Source organism: Dermacentor variabilis, chromosome 5 (assembly GCF_050947875.1).
Source record: "Dermacentor variabilis isolate Ectoservices chromosome 5, ASM5094787v1, whole genome shotgun sequence".
NCBI lineage: Eukaryota > Metazoa > Arthropoda > Arachnida > Ixodida > Ixodidae > Dermacentor > Dermacentor variabilis.
Window position 1 is genome coordinate 29,076,097 of NC_134572.1, and position 16,607 is coordinate 29,092,703.

Consider the following 16,607-nt stretch of genomic DNA (forward strand, 5'->3'; position numbering starts at 1 on the left):
AACCGTCTATTTTCTTCCTAAACAAAGGAAATAGGAACTTTCAAAGATTAAAATAAATTTTTAAACAACCCCCCGCACGAACGTGCGCAAGAGGCTTTAGAGTCGCAAAAACGTTATCCTTTAATGATATACTGAGCTAGGTTTACCGAGCACTATTCAAGCCCCTGAGAAACGGAACAGAATGCCGGCCATCTGCTTCCGTCGTAAGCAGACTGGGTACGGAGGAAATAAGGTGGGAGTCACACATTGCACTGGTGTAGGCACCACATGAGGCGAAGTGCTAGACCCAGAGTGCCAGTTTATCCCCGGTTTAGAATACAATGCATCAATGCATGATGTTTATTTGTGCACCCTTATTTATTCTTTTCTCTCATTTAAGCCGTGCAGACCAAGCCGTAGCAATGTCAGCATTGCATGGCCAGGTGGTCAGCGCGTCTGTGCTCGATACGTGCTGCCCTGGCGCGGTCAGCCTGGAGTCTAGCTGTGTGAAACCAGTACAAATCAAGGTTGGTTATGAAAGACAACCTCATTTCAGATCATAAATTCTTATTTCTTGCTTCTTTTTTCTTCTTTTTTTTGCGCATGCGTATTAAGACGGGAATATATGGCATGACTTCATCTCGTCTGGTCAGTGAGGAAGCATGCTGAAAGAAAGGAACGGTGAAAACGCCAGTCAAGAAAGATAGGTTAAAAACTTTTAAGACGCTTCTGCATCCGTGCGGAATCTTTGTTCACAACAGGCCTTGTGTTGCTGTGTGTCTGTTCCCAGCTGCTCGACAGGTTGAGCTTAAATCTGTTTTAGTCCATATGCAGACAAACTTTTAACCTATCATTGTCGGTTGTCATTTTTTCGTTATTATCACAAGGACGATTCGCATTATGTATAAGTATTTTTTAGAAATATCGAGAGTGAATTTGAACATGGAGTCATTCATTTTGTGAACGCGTAAGATCGTGCAAGTGATGAGCATAAAACACGTATGAGAAATATTGTATCCGGTGCTCCCTATCAAGCCAATGCCTTAGGTATACTGTGTATTTTTTTAGCAAAACGTTTTGACCGGCTCTAGCGAAAACTTTGTTGACCATTAATATAGGCTTCAGTTGGCGCACCACAATTACTTCGATATATCTTCTTAAAAATCTGCATCCCGAGCTTTTTTACTTTAGTCCTGAAATGAGGTATTCAAAGCAATTTTCGGTGAATCACGTATTAGAGTAATCTCGCACATCTGAACAATGTGCATTAACATCTCGACATCGTTTTTTTTTTAATTTTTGTCGCAGCTCACAACATTCGCCCCTAAAGCAAGCCCCGAGGAACAGAAGCAGACGTCATCTCCATGCATTTGTGCACCGCCTACTGTGCTGCCGACGCGAAGGTCTTCGCGCCCACAGGACTTGTACTGCACTGGCGGGAAGTCACCGATCACTACCACGTGAATGTCGAGAGAGTAGGAGGTTTGTGATGATTTGTGGTGAAAATTATGATGAAGATTGGCGATAACGTACACTTACTTCCGAAAAAAAGTGTTTTAGCTCGGCCGTGTGTAGCAAGCATAGAAATGTATAACAAGGAGAATACAGTGTACATGAGATTAAACCAGTGTCTCTGCAATGTCTGGCTGTGGAGGAAAGGGTGGTGGGACAGGGAGACTATATACAATCTAAAGACCGGCTGGCTACTGTGGGCTGGGGTAAGGTGGTTAAAGAAATTAAATCTAATAAAAGGAAAGATGACATTAAATACAATAAAGAGAGGGAAAGAGGACAAACACGATTCAGCACAGTACAACTCTTATCCGGTAGTCTCTTTGCCTCTGTCTAGAGCTTTAGCGTTCTTTTTTCAGGTAGTGGTGCTTACAGGGAAAGCCACTCTCACGTAGGTGTCGCCGATATGGCTTCAACGTACTCCAGGTCACCAGAGTAATCATGTTAAAATTATTCGACGGTGGATTACAGTATCTCATCTCTTATTCGATCGCCACCAACGAAGACAATGCCTGTAATTCTATGACGTTCGGTTATTCAGCGCACATGTCTGCTTAAAAGCCTTGTGCTGCCATGTGCTCCGCAGTGGTAGACGAAGAAATGCTTAATTGGCCTACAGAATGATTTCACACATTGCCAGCTATGGACAGTCCAGTAAAGCACACAAACACTTCTTGTTATGTGTCCTATTACCGTATTATTGTTTTGGCAAATTAATTAATTAATTAATTAATTGATTGATTGATTGATTGATTGATTGATTGATTGATTGATTGATTGATTGAAAATGAAAAGGCCGATATAATTTCGTGTCTACGTCTGCGTTGTTGGTCAGCTCTGCCGCAACGTTCTCGTAGTTTCCGACTGAACAAAAGAGGCGAACCAGTATTTACTCGAAGTACTTGTCTCTGAGTGTGTAAATCACTGGTAGTTTTCTCTTATTGTGTTCGCGTTTATTTTTATATTTGTTTATGTTAACTCTTCCATTCTTTTCTAGGGTTTATGCCCAGCTCAAGTAAACAGAAAGCCGAGCGACAGCCTGTGACGAAGACATCAGTGACTTTTCGGCAGTCCTGCTGATTTTATTGCCCACATGATGGCGACGTCTTTTCCAACTGTTGCGTAAAAAGAAGGGAATCAAATCACGTATACTTGTGCACCGATGTTTCGTTAGCTGGAGAACCTCATTTTTTTTCTTTTGGGGCACAAATTGTGCTTAACTATATCGACGTTTTTAAGAGAGAGTCCTAGGATTTATTCTGACAATTTTCGATAAAAAGTGCGTTTATAAAATAAACGAGAAGGCGCCTGTCAGCGAAGACATAAACAGCACAAATAAATGATACCTTTGTAAACTAGAAGCATTGCATTTTCTTCATTCGGCTGAGAAATCTGCCGAAATTTCTCTGTCGGCTGAATTAGTACAGGGTTGAACACCTGTCTCTCTGCGAGGGGCGAAGACAAACGGGTACCACGAAATAATTCGGGGAGACACTGCTACACCAACGTCATGCAATACCGCATGCAAAATAGGCAAAGCCGTATTCGGCAGTTCCACAAATGTTAAAAATTTCGCACACATATTGCGAAACGCCAAGTTCACCAAAATTTCGTGCATAAAGATGCGCAAGCAAATTCAAGCATACCTAACTGAGCAGGAACGGTTGCAAAGGTAACCGGGGGAGCAGACGAAATTGCCCAGGCTGCATTACCATGAGACCGCGCGCCGAAACGCAGGTATAAAATTAGATCGCTTAAAGAAACAGCCAACGTATTTTTTTCCGGGATACAGCAATGCCACCACCAGTGGACAGCCAAATGAAACAGCCGTTGCCATAGCGCCCCCAAGGTGCGCTCTAGTCCATAACTCTCGATTACTTCCACAAGAGCGCGTTCCCGGGGTGCTGTCTCTCGGGTCCAACGAGCGGGCTATTTGCCGCAATCGAGCGGGCTCAGCCGCATTCCCGCCACGTCGTAAATATGGAAAGCACAACGGCATTTCAAAACACTTCCGGAGAGCGTCGCGCTCTGCCTCGCCAAATAATAACGGAGCCCCTGCGAATAAAGTTGGCACGGTGGAATTTCGAGCGACCGGTGAGAAGACAACCCTAACCGCCCTTCCACTGTGTCGCTCGTCTCTTTCACACGTCCGCGGTTGTCTTTGTCAAAACAAACATGTCAGCAGCTTTATATGAGATATGCCCAGAAAGGAATTGCAGTCGATGCAGTCGAGGTGTTCTCCGCTTGGGTTGAGTTGGAAAAGGACACCTTGCAAAAGCAAGACAAAAAAAGTACAGAAATGGTGTCGTTGTCGACGACAGTAGCGTGCGTATGCCGTACTTATTGAGCGCCTTCTTAGTGCGGCAGAGACAACGCAAGTTTGCCGCAGTATTTTAAGTGCGATACTCCAACTGGCGTAATAAAGATAAAACGTCAGCGGCCACACAACGCAGCCTCCATGCGCAAACTAGTACGTGTTGCTAACGCTAGAGTATATGAAAGACAGTTATAGGGATTTTTCGAATATGTTAGTTAGAATGCACTGAAAGGTGACCCTGGACACGGAGCAAATTAGTTGTAATAGCCTTTGTTCTAAAAATACTTGCAATCTGGGGCCCTATAACGCAAAACTATTCCAATATGCTTTTAGTCCAATCTCCTGACGTCAAATATGCGTAACCGCCGATGCAAGCATCGGGCGGTCACCCGCAGGGTCGTCTGAATAGACCATTCAACCGCTCTCCTCGTTCATAGGAGGTCACTTTTGTTTGCTTCAAAAACGAAATAACATTGCGTACACTGAGCGGCTTGTCTTATCTAATTGGCTGACAAGAGGCGAGGAGCATTCTCAAGTGGAGAGGGATTCGATGGGGCTGAGCCAGTGCACTGAAAGTCGATAACCGGATGAATAGGGTGGTGCCGGCGTCTGCGATTGGTCCGCTTTCCCTTACTTAGCTTGCGGTGGCTCGTCGACAATCGCGGCGCCACGCAACGGAAGCTTAAGAATGATACTAAAAAGGATCCTCAGCAAAGAAAAGTTGGCAGAACGAGGTCGTAAACATGCCGAAAGTGCTCGAAAATGTTACACGGCCACGCAAAAACGTTTATTACACGCAAATAAGCCCATGCTCTCCGGAAGGTGCAAGCAGCGAGCGCCTGAGTGATCGGCGGCAGCCATCTTTTATTCCTTTTGAAACGGGGCAGCTTGCGGCTATTAAGAAGAAAATTCATTTTTGTTCGGCATAATAATGCATCTTTAACCAGCGGACAGACCAGCCGACAGACCACATTTCCGCAACCCTTGGTGACGTGAAAGTAATTAACTTTCTTAAATAAACTTTGGCCTCAGCAGCCAGGGACATACAGCCTGTCTTAGCGCAGTACAGGGCACGCCTACGTTTTAGTTAAACGGGCTAGTAAGCACAGTCTTTGTTACAGCACACTTCTAAAAACACCCTTTATATATTACGTACAAGCGGAAGGCAACGACAATACTTAATGCAGTTAAGTATTATCTCACGCTAATACTTAGCGTGAGATAATACTATACCACAAGCACGCCACGTGCCTTTTAACTTGTTGCTTTATGTGTCGCATGACATGCAAATGGAAAACGATCAGTTTGATGTGTTAAAATAATAGGAAATGGCAACTAATATATTAAAGATGCATGCAGGTGTCAAGTAGAGCATTGGTGTAAGACTAAATTATAGAAATTTAATATATCCTGTGTCAACATGGGTACATCAGAGGGACAAAAACGGCAGGAATGCGGCATGACTTTTAGCGAGATTAGGGACGAAAATGGCTACTAACAAAATTTGGCAGTAAATAGCGGTCAAAATTTGGTGTTGTCACCCCCCTAAAACAGCGTTTGCACGTAGGCTACCTAGCAGTGTTGCGAAATGCGCTCCCCTCCCCCTCTTCCATTCCAATTCCATTCCGGGGAATTAGAAGTTGAAAATGAAATCTCGAACCTCGAAATAAAAATCTTAGCCACTGCGGTCGTGGCTGGGCAGTTCCATTCTATTCCTGTAATTCCTCAGCATAGGAAAGGCATCATGCTAGTTGTAGCGAGTTACCAATAAACGCACCATAAAGCTGATGTCATCAGACGCATTAAGAATTGCAGATATACGCAAAACACGTTACAAGGGTCGAGGGATAGTAGCTTCGTGAGATATCTCGCGCAGTACAACCACCCTATTAATTCTCATAGGGGCAGTTCTCCCGCTTGCTATAGTATTTAGATGGCCAGTGCTGTTTTAACAGCTTGTGATGTTTTAATATTGCTTAACTTTAAATGTGTCAATGCTAAAATGATGGCAGAGCGTATTTTTACGCAGGTGTCCTCGTGATCTTTAAATGCTGGAATAAAAGAGGAGGAGTGCGAGGAGGAAATAAAAAGAGAAGGCAGGGATGATAACCAAAAATGCGTCTGGTCGGCTACCCTACACTGGAGAAAGAGGAAATAGAAAGATAGAGAGAAGGAGAGGAGGGGGAAGAAAGCTGCGGTGAGCTTGTGCACGCACGCGGAGGGCCTGAGCAAGTCAAAGGCGTTCTCATAGGCTAGTCGCCCTCAAAAAAGGCAAAAGCGCCTTCATAGGTTTGTGGGCCTACAAGCGATAGGGATGGTTTTCAAGTAGCATCGGCACAGTCAACAGCCGACCTTCCAGTCATCGCAATGCTGTAAAGGTCGCAAACAGTGCAAGGTGCAAAAAGAAGCTTTGTTTTGGTTTTATTCATCGAAATTTTGCAACAATATGTCCTGAGGTAAATAGCCGCTTCGCCGTTTAGTGTTGAAAACCCGAAGTGTTAATGGCTGCTTTTTCACCGGTTAGTTCAAAAAACACCAAGGAAAGGAGATAAAACAATTGTCTTCTACCTAACTATGTGTTGCGCTTCCCAAACAAGAGCTGTTCCAAAGAGGTGCTTGACAGCAGATTTCGCTTCGCTGTCATCCTCGGGGATACCGTAGAAAACACTTGTTCCACGTCAGCTGACGTCGAATTGACAGTGAAAACTGCCTTCGCGAAGCGGGAAAGCAAGGAAAAGCGGCTAGCGTTCACCTTCCAATAGGTCAGGGGCTTAACCACGTCTGCGCAAGTACCCTCTATAAGGTAAAGAGAAATTTCCCCTGCAATGGATCCACGCATATGATCTTGGGGTGCATTTTCATTTTGCCTGATGTTCTTAAACATCAGTCTGCTTGGCCCTGTTTCAGAGTATGCATTCGCAACAGTGCTAGTGCTATTCTGTCCTAACAAAAGAGGCCCCTTCCACAGCACAGCAGATCGCATCTGCTCGGCTGTTACAGCTGAACACCAAAAAGACTTAAACCGTGGGTCTAGGAGGGCATACATTAAAAAAAAAAAACAGAGTCAGTGCACGTGCTTGCGAACCGCTTCTCCAGGTTAGGCTGTAGGCCTTTAGTCGCCTCTTCGCAAAGAAGTGTGCCTTTGCTTAAGATTCCCGCAAGGAAAACTTCGATATTTCACAACGCAGGAAGCAAAAGCCAAGCTGTGTCGTGCATTTTCTGCAGCAACTTCGTGGCTTCCTCTACAGGGGAGAGAAGCTCAATCAAGTTTGTTGCAAGCCTCAGTTCATATTTAGAAAGTTTAGCCTTCTTGCATGCGCGCAGAGTTTCTGTCAGGCCTGGATGAACCGAAAAAGCGGTAACGAGCTTTCTCATCATTCGAAGCTGTGAGTTTCACTTCGTCGCGTTGTTAGATTCCAAATTCAGACCGGCCACATTCAGCACCTATTCCGTGTCCGCGGTGCTCTTGCGTAGAGATGAAACGATGGCGCCGCATTTTTGTACGAATTCCTCGCTATTAATGCACATTAATGCACAGGCTACACCAGCAACGTACCTAAGGGGGAATCCAACGGGGGGAGGAGGGGCTGCCGCTCCCGCCAATGTGGCAACTGCTCACACACATTCCTAAAGCGCCTCCAAATCAATCTTGAGACTTTACAACTAATCGGCGGTCAAGATTTTGCTCCCTTTTTCATTCCTTTTGGATGGCGGTAGTTATCGGTATCTCCTGGGGTAAGAAGGCCAGTTTTTTTCATCGATTCGGTGCCCGCGCGATTAACTCGAGATGAGTTCAGTCGTCACCATCTATTGCAATGGTCACGCGCATCGCTGTTGCTTTGTTAGTTGAACCTCCTTTGTTTCGAGTGATTCAGGGACCAGGAAAGGAATTCGGTTCGTAGTCAGCTGGTAGAGCCAGTTGCGTTTAACTTTTCCTTTTGCTTCATTATTACCTCGAGTGGCGGCTCACCGCGACGCTGGCAGATCGTCGGAACCATATACCCGAAATATGGGTTAAATAAAGTGCAAAATAAAATCACGCGATAAAGCGTCCATCATATCAAACCTTACGATAACTGTTAAACCCACAATAAATATGAATGTCACCCGTTACCTCGTCTCGTTTTTGCCCAATTGTACAGCACTTTTCGCGCAATATTGGCAACTGGAAACAAGAGTCGCAAGGAGTTGAGAAATTAGGCGATCTACTGAGAGGGAGAGAGCCGAGGCAACAGCCAAGAAAGAAGGAGAAGCAAAAATTAACAAATTTAACCGTTGTTTGTGAAAATATTCTTGGATCATCTTTTTATTTAAAAAGGAAGTAAAGAAAACGCCGCCGGAAGTGGAGAACGATTCCGTGTGTTTTATGACGCTTCTACAGTTATCAGTCGATCCGCCTTACGTAGACATTCACCTGCTGTGCTTATGTGGGTATTTTTCAAACCTTACGCGCTAGGCGCAGTACGTCTAGAACCACAGCGTCCTGCGTTCCACGCGATTGTATGTGACTGGCAACCACGCATCGTTACGCAACTTCCCAAATAATGATACTAGTCGGTTTTGGCACTTAACTTGGTAGAGCAGTAAACAGTGGATCCAAAAGAACTGTGATTGTTCCGCAAATATATATGTACCTGCAATTCTTTCAAGCTAATTCAGAAAAACGTCACTAGAAATCTTTATTTTACACCTTCGCTTGTTTACTTGTTCTTGGCAGTGTTCTTCCTGGGCTTCTTTCCTGCGCGAGTCCATGTAATGTGGTTCCTTGTTTGCCAAGTAAAGGATACGTGTTTCTCACAGGCCTACCTGTGAGATACACCTTATTTCATTTCGCTTATGCGGGATTACGCGTATTAATTGCGAACGGTGGACATTATTCACATTTGTACTAGGAAAGATACATATATACATACATATATGATACATATAGATACATATATACGGCTGGTATGATATACCAGCCGTATATATGTATGGTATATGGTACGCTGATATTTTGGTCTGCAGAGCTGATACTTTCCTGAGCAGGAACTGCTCTTTGAAGTCATCTCGCGATGCCACTTGTTGCTCAGGACGGCGACCTGTATGTGAAAGAATACAAAGCAGTTACTTTGATGAAAGGCGGCTTATAATATTGTCAAACTTACCGTTACGAATTGCTTGAATCCCTTGCTCTCGACAACGTAAAAGGGCTCCATGTCAGTGCAAATCATTTTAATTATGGCGTCGTCAAAATAAGCCCTTCGATGAGCAGGCACAGAGCTGCACCCAGTGGGGAAGGCTGACGTTATCTTCGGCTGGCTTGCCAGCCCTTTTTCTTGTAGCGTGTATTAACGTTCTTGCTTTCTTTTTAGGTGCCGAATCAAATTAGATGAAACTCCGACTACAGCACGTATAGTTTCGGAGCAGAGCTTGCAGCGTGCAGCTTGTTTGTTTCCTTCGCGGGTAATTAAAAAAAATTGTTTCCGATGTGCAATGTTGGCGGATTTACTGCGAGCGTGAGCCGCTGGGCGCAGGAGCCAGTGTGGCAGTGCGTTATGGAAGCGCTGTTTACTTACAATAGAAGATTGGAAGGGAGGGTAGGGGGGGGTAACACAGAAAGCCGAGAGGGATGCTTCGAAGAATTGTCTAGCATTCACAGTATGAGCGAGGCGCTAAATGAACCGTTGGGCTTCTCTGGCTTCCAACAGGCGCCAGCGCGGCGGCAGCGTCCCTAAAACGTACCCCCCACCCCCCCCTACACACACACGCACTGTAGAACAGAGCTCCCTAGAACAGAGCGAATGTGGGCTTTCTTCAGCGCGAATTGTCGCGTCGGGGCTCGGGGAGGCACCGCTGTGGCCGCAGTTACGTGGGCTAGCCTGCTTCGGCTGGCTTTCTGAACCAATGCTTTCAAAAGTGTATTTCCTCTCTGTGTGTGTACGTAAGGAAAGGGCGCACATTTCATGGTGTACGACTGTGTGCTGCGCTGACCTGCAGACCTTCGTCGACAGAGTTTCGGGCAAAAGCGTCCATGTGTGTAGACAGGCGGGACAACAGTGCAAAAAGATTAGGAGGCAGAGGGCGGAGAAGAGTACGAGCTGAGACGGCACGCAAGTTGCTATGCGAAAACTTGCAGTAAACACAAGCAGAGCACCAGCGTCGATACGCATCACATCTTAGAGGAGCGCTTGTTCGAATAAGCGTCCGAGCCGCGTACGGCGACAGAAGCGAAAACAAAGAAGTGGAGGGTGGGGAGATAGCAGGTGGTTGGGGCGAAGGCGCCGCCGAGGTAAAAAAATCCCAAGTCGTAAGGAAGGGGGGAATATGCTGCCCCCATAGTTCCACACGACGGATACCAATGGCACAGAACCGCTGTTACGCGCGAAGAATCGAGACAAACTTCGGAGCAACTCAGTCTGTAAGGAACGAATTGTTCTAGGCACGTTGCTTATAGATGTACTGTGCTTGTAATCAGTAATGTCGTTTTAAAAATACTGCTTTATTGTTAAAATCGAGGCTCTAGCTGAATTACTAATGTTTGAACATGGTCTGGCGCGTCGGGCATGCTTTGTCAAAAAAAAAAAAAACAGCGCGTAGGCGAAAAAGGGCTGTATTTTCGAGAAAAGACTTAATTCCATTCCCATTCCCTTCCTCCAAGCGTTGTCACCATTCCATTCCGGGGTCGCAAAAATGTGGAATAATTTCTGTGTCATACCAATTCTGGATTGCTAACTCCACAACACTGCTCCATAGCCACGTCTACGTTCGCACCACCCTCTCTTTTTCGGCGTTCCAAGCGCTTGCGTATCTCCTTTCCTTCCGCTCTCCCGTGGTGGCGGACCCGTCGAAACGTCACGCGGGCCTAGTTTCCTCCGGCTCGTCGGGGCGGCGCTTGCCGTCGTCCACGCGAATGTATGTAAAAATCAGCGTAAATGAATCTGTACCTATGATTAAAATTTTGTGTCAACTCTGTGTCGTATGCTAAACAGCTTCGTTGGCCATCCATCTTCAGAGAGTGGAAGGGATCATGACTTTTTCTTGTCTGATTGGCTGACAGGTACCAAGGAGCATGATGAAGGGGAGAGGGATTCGGTCGGTTTGAGCTGGCCTATTTAAAGTAGATAACAGAATAAGAGGGTGGTGCCCGTGTCTGCGATTGGTCCGCTTCCCTTTACTTAGCTTGCGATGACTGGTTGAAAATTCCTGCGGCGTGCTACGGAAGTTAAGTTAAAACCTGTCGCTAAAACGAATGCTCGGCAAAAGAATGATTGGCAGAGCGATGTCGTATAAGTGTCAAAAGGGCTCGATAACGTTACACTGCCACGCAAAAAAAAGTGTTATACGTGAATAAATCGATGCTCCCCAGCAGCTCCGAGTAGCCAGTGCCAGAGCGATCGGCGACAAGCTATCTTCTTTTCCTTTCAGAACGGGGCAGTCTCCGGTTACTGAGAAAAAAAAATCAGTTTTGTTCAGCATATTAATGCATCTTTAACGTGTGCATGTCACTTTGACGCGGGGAGTTTCTTGCGGTTTTATGACGCCGCGTGAAGACAGGCGAAGTTGGCGCAGCCCCAAAGCGTGAAACCTATGGCCCAGGGCTAATAGCGAAAAAGGCGTTGAATAAGAAATAATTATTCTTTGTTCGGTCGAATCATCCATGCTCAGTGCATACATGTCATATAAGATGAGAAGTTTTAATGGGTTTCCTGACATCACGTGACAGACAGGCTAAGTGTGGGTGGCCCGAAAATTTTTTACCAATCATGGAGGGCTGATTGTAGAATGGGAATAAAAACAGCTGGAACCGTTTAAATTATAGCGCCCTTTATATCCTCGGTATACCAGCGTCGTGGCTCTGTGGCTATATACAAGCGCGTTTGATTCCCGACCGCAGCGGCAGCATTCTCATTATGTAGTGATAATAAAGACGTTAGAGTGAGAAGATTGGTATAAGGGTTCAAGGACACTTACTTGATTAAAAATTGTCCAAAACAATTAACTACGGCACATACCAAGAGAAAAAGGAGATATATGAAAGAAAAGTGAAAAGTGGGGAGGGTAACTAAAACACAAAAATGTGTTTGCTATTCTAGACTGGGGAACGGAGGAGTGGACGTTGACAGGTAATAATAGAGAGAGCGAAATATAGCACGGACACGCAATCGCGGCAGACCACAATCACTGCATGCAATGCGCAGCAGAGGATACCGTGAAGCACGAGAATGGTATCCTCAATATCCTTGTGCCATTCTAAGATGTTAAACCTCGTCAATGAATCGGTGAGACAAGCTCTGTCTTCCTTTTTGTGTTGCGTATGGAGGTTTTACCTACATTTTAAAACATATAATGAAGGAAATAACAGTGACAGCGGAGAGGCGAGCGAGGTTTAATTGTAAAGAGAGAGAGAGAAATTTATTTACAGAAAGGCAGAGAGGTCGGCCTGAGCTATAACTTGCTCTGGCCTGCTACTCTACTCTGGGGAAAAGGGACGGGGAGGGAAAGGGCTGATGAATAATGATGGTATAAGGAAGAGATGCGTATATACAAATTCACAGAGTTGTGGTATCTCTAAAGGCGTGCGTCCAGCCCAGTGGCTTGGAGAAAAGCTACAGCGGCTCTTGTTACCAGGGCTGCGCTGGTTGCATTAGGCCAAGGACCTAAAAGAAACTCGTCCGATAGCGGTCTCTCATGGATGTTTGCTATGGAAGAGACAAGTTGTTGTCGTTCTTGCGCGTACGCGGGACACACGCAAAATATATGTTCAAGTGTTTCTGGCACCTCACAGCATTCACAGTTTGGGCTAGTATCACTGGCACCTATCATATTTCTATAACGGTTGGTGAATGCGACACCAAGGCGAATCCGGTGCACCATGCTCGTGTGGTTTCTATTGAACTTGTGAGGCATACGAAATCTCATTTCTTGGTCCCATTTGTGTAATCGCTTGTGTCGTCGATCTGGTTGGGCCCAGTGTTCCAACGTAGAGTTGCGGTTTACGCGACGAAGTAGGGCGTTTGTGTCTGTTCGTGAGAACGGAATGCGTACTTCACAAGCATTATCTAAAGCAGTTTTTGCTTCAGCGTCTGCCTGTTCGTTCCCTATCACGCCACAGTGTGATGGTATCCACTGAAAGGTGACATTGTGGCCATTTCTTGTTGCGTGGTCGAGATACTCTGTAATTTCTATAGCCATAGAATAATACGGGCCCCGTCTGAGGACACAGTCAATCGTTTGCAGAGCTGGCTTGCAATCGCAGAATATCGTCCATGCGCGAGGACGCTCCTCGGAGAGAAATCGAAGTGCTTCCCGGATAGCAACAAGTTCTGCGGCAGTTGATGTTGAGCTATGGTCTAGTTTAAACCGGCGAGCGATGATCATATGTGGAATGACGAAGGCCGCAGTGGAGGCATATGGTGTGACAGAGCCATCGGTATACACATGTACAGTATCTCCGTACTCTTTAGAAATGTGCAACAGGGTGAGTTGCCTGAGGCCAATAGATGGAACGAAAGACTTTTTAGTAATTCCAGGGATCTGCAATGTAACGACAGGTTTAGGCAGAACCCACGGGGGTGTTCTCGGAATACAGTCGGGAGAGAATCTTGTCGGCAAAACACTCTGATGCCGCGTTATATTCGTTGAAAAGCTGGAATCTGGGTGTGTGGTAGGGAGCGATGACAGAGGATGGTGCCTGTGTCGGGTCAACACGCGGAGGTACATTCGAAGAGGCTCGCAGAGCAAGTACACCCGAATAGGACAAGCACGAGCTTCCGCTATTGTTCCATTGGTTGACGTGCATCGTGGGAGGCCCAAACATGTGCGCAATGCTTGAGCTTGAATGCTCTCCAGCGCGCGCACACAACTAAGTCCCATGCTTGAGAGCGCCGGCATGCTGTACCGTATATACCCTACGAATAGTGCTCGGTACAATTGGAGTAATGACGACTCCGAAGGGCCCCATCTTGTTGCTGCCACGACGCGAAGGACGTGAACAAAACTCTTCAGCTTTGACTTCAGTGCGGCGACGTGTCTTGACCAAGATAATCCCCGGTCTATGACTAAGCCAAGGAATCTGTGGTGTGTAACCGTAGGTATCGCTACGCCGTCAACAATGATCGGATACATGCTCATTCGTTTTCGCGTGAACGTAATCACAGAACATTTTTCAGTTGAGAGTCGGAGGCCTTGACGCCGAAGATACTTAGCTGCGATTGTCACTGCACGTTGAAGCCTAGCACGCATTTGGGGACGGGTGGCTCCAGATGCCCATATGCATATGTCGTCGGCATATGTGCTAATCTTTACCGTGCTAGGAAGTTCGGATGCAAGGCCAATCAATGCAACATTGAAAAGAGTTGGACTGAGAACTCCCCCTTGTGGAACACCTCGATGTATATGGTACTGTCCGGTGTCGCCATCACTTGTCGACATATACACCGTGCGGCCACTGAGGTAGCTAACAACCCATGTATATAGTCGGCCACCGATGTCTAAATCTTCCAGTGCATCAAGGATTGCATAATGGAGTACATTGTCGTATGCACCCTTAATATCCAGAAAGACAGCTCCAACTAACCGACGTCGACTTCTTTCCTGTTCAACAGTGGAGACCAAGTCGATAACTCCGTCAATCGAAGAACGGCCTCTTCTAAATCCGTGCATAAAATCAGGAAAGCAATTATTTCTCTCTAGATACCATTCCAGTCTTGACAAAACCATTCTTTCCATTACTTTGCCGACGCAACTGGCTAAGGCGATCGGTCTGTAGGAGGAAAGCTCGTTGGGGCACTTTCCCGGTTTAAGCAGCGCTACAACGCGACTGCATTTCCAACCATCTGGAACATTTCCTTTCTCCCACGTCGCATTATAAAAAGATAGGAGAAGACGTCGTGATTCGGTGCCAAGATGGCAGAGTGCAGCGTACGTGATTCCGTCTGGTCCTGGTGCCGAGGAGCGTCGAGAAACTGAAAGCGCAGCGTCAAGCTCTTGCATCGTAAACGGTACTTCGAGCCGCTCATCAGGTGACGGGGGTGCGATGGTGACAAGGGATGAAGTCACTGCATTAGATGCGTCCACAATCAGTTTACAGTAGTCCTCTGCTACCTCCAATTCGGTCCGGCGTTGATGTAGAGCCACCGCATGGAATGGGTGTCTTTGTTGTGGAGTTGCCTGGAGACTTCGTATGACCCGCCATATCTTAGATAGAGGCTGTCTTGGATCTAGGGATCCACAGAAAGCCCTCCAACGCTGTCTGTCAAGCTTCTCCAGATGTCGAAGAACATGTCGTTGAGCTCGGCGACTGCTCGAAAGATCGGACGGTGACTTTGTTCTTCTGTATCGCCGTTCCGCGCGGCGACGGATCGCACGAAGGGCCTCATATTGTATGTCGACCGATGACCTGTGCCTCGGTATGCTGACTTCTCTAGTTTTGTCCCGCAGGGTAGAGGCAATGAAGTCCTCTATTTCGGATGGAGATGTCATACTCTGACAGGTGGTGTCGACAGAGGTCTTAAATGCAATCCAGTCTGTTTGACGAATGCAACGTGAGGCTGAACGGCGAAACCAGCTAAAGTGAACGTAAGTGGGGAGGTGGTCGCTACCATGAGTCTCTAGATCCGTCGACCAGGATGCTGAAGACAGAAGGCTCCTTGATACAAACGTTAGGTCAAGACAACTGCTGTAGGACGTGCCACGAATAAATGTAGGAGACCCGTCATTGAGCACATTTAGTCCCCGACTACACATAAAGTCAGCCAAGTATTTGCCACGAGAATTCATCGAAGTGCTACCCCACAGGGGATGGTGCGCGTTAAAGTCACCAATCACAATATGAGGGCCTTGCGATGCTTGCAGCAGAGACATCAGGTGCGAGCAATCGATCCTCGCTCTTGGGTGGATATATCCTCCAATCACTGTAACCGTGCGACATCTGTATTTTATGGTGAGGCATACGTAATCATTAGTAGTATGCGATGGGACGTCATGTCTGAAATACACCAGGTCGTGACGTATACAAACTAATACTTTGCTCGAGGGTTGGTAAATTTCATTCTGTAAAACGTGGCGGTGAACGTTTGTTCGTAATGCAGCAAAAAAGCGTCACTACAGCCCGGTAGGAAAGCAGGTAAAAATAAATGCTATCGAGGACGTCACCTTATTCCAGCGTATTGCATACTACAGATGTCTCTCAGCGGCCTTATGACCAGCTGGAGAACGATAAGTAATGTTTGCTACCCCATGACTTCGATTGAAACCATGGCCCGGTATGGTAATTTGAGACAAATGTGTTTTATAAAATAGTGTTGCGAGGCGCTTTTTGCGTGAATGCGACGAAAGTACAGGAATGCCTCGCAGCGTGGAGATAATGAGTTTGAAAATCAAAGGGAACTCGCACAGCGTTTGTTTCTCAACCTCGTCTTCTTCGTGCTGCAAGGCGCAGCTGCGTTATCATCGCGTTCATGCCAAAGACCGCGTAACGTGACTTTCGCCTTTGTGCCAGCTACTCCTTACAGAATATTGAAGGTAAGGAGTATTTATTTCTGTATTTATTTATGGAATGGCAACATACGCCACCGTTAAAGGCCTATAAATTAAATTGTCTTTTTGTAACTGTTTCAGGAAAGAAGTTTCATAGAAGTTTTCTCGTTTCACTCGAAGGAAAGCCACTTGAGCATAGATGTCGTCTGATGGTTGCATAAGGTGGCGAGGCAATGCGGCTACTATATTAAAAAAGTCATACCTTCCTTTTTCTGTGTTTAAAAAAGCTAGATTATTACTCCAAGTGCAGCGTCTAAGTAAAAATTCGTTAGGCAACAGC

At 46.2% G+C, this 16,607-nt stretch overlaps 1 long non-coding RNA gene across 1 annotated transcript; it reads left to right on the plus strand.

The window, feature by feature from the left end:
- Window positions 1-81: 81 nt before the first annotated feature.
- Window positions 82-2,852, plus strand: LOC142582391 (uncharacterized). Its single transcript, XR_012828432.1, has 3 exons — window positions 82-506; window positions 1,288-1,461; window positions 2,489-2,852. It is a non-coding gene; the product is annotated as an uncharacterized LOC142582391 (long non-coding RNA).
- The last annotated feature ends 13,755 nt before the right edge of the window (window positions 2,853-16,607 follow it).